Source organism: Geotrypetes seraphini, chromosome 17, assembly GCF_902459505.1.
Source record: "Geotrypetes seraphini chromosome 17, aGeoSer1.1, whole genome shotgun sequence".
Lineage (NCBI taxonomy): Eukaryota > Metazoa > Chordata > Amphibia > Gymnophiona > Dermophiidae > Geotrypetes > Geotrypetes seraphini.
The window spans coordinates 5,314,763-5,315,025 of record NC_047100.1 but is presented as its reverse complement, the minus strand read 5'-3'; positions in this window follow the sequence as shown (position 1 = coordinate 5,315,025).

Here is a 263-nt window from a genome sequence, read left to right as displayed (position 1 = left end):
TTTTTAAAAAGTGTCGTGTCCCATGACCCCACCCCACCCCTTTTTTTTTTTTTTTAACAAAACTGTAGCATGGTTTTGAGCGTCGGAGCTAGTCTTTTAGCATCCCTCCAGACCGGCACAGAACAGATGGGTTTATGCTCCTCTGCCAGCAGGTGGAGACTGAGAACACATTGACTTTTGGCTGTAGTACAAGTGCACTGTGCAGTAGAGAATGACACGGGGACACATTTTCTTGTCCCTGCCCCATTCCTGCAAGTTCTGTC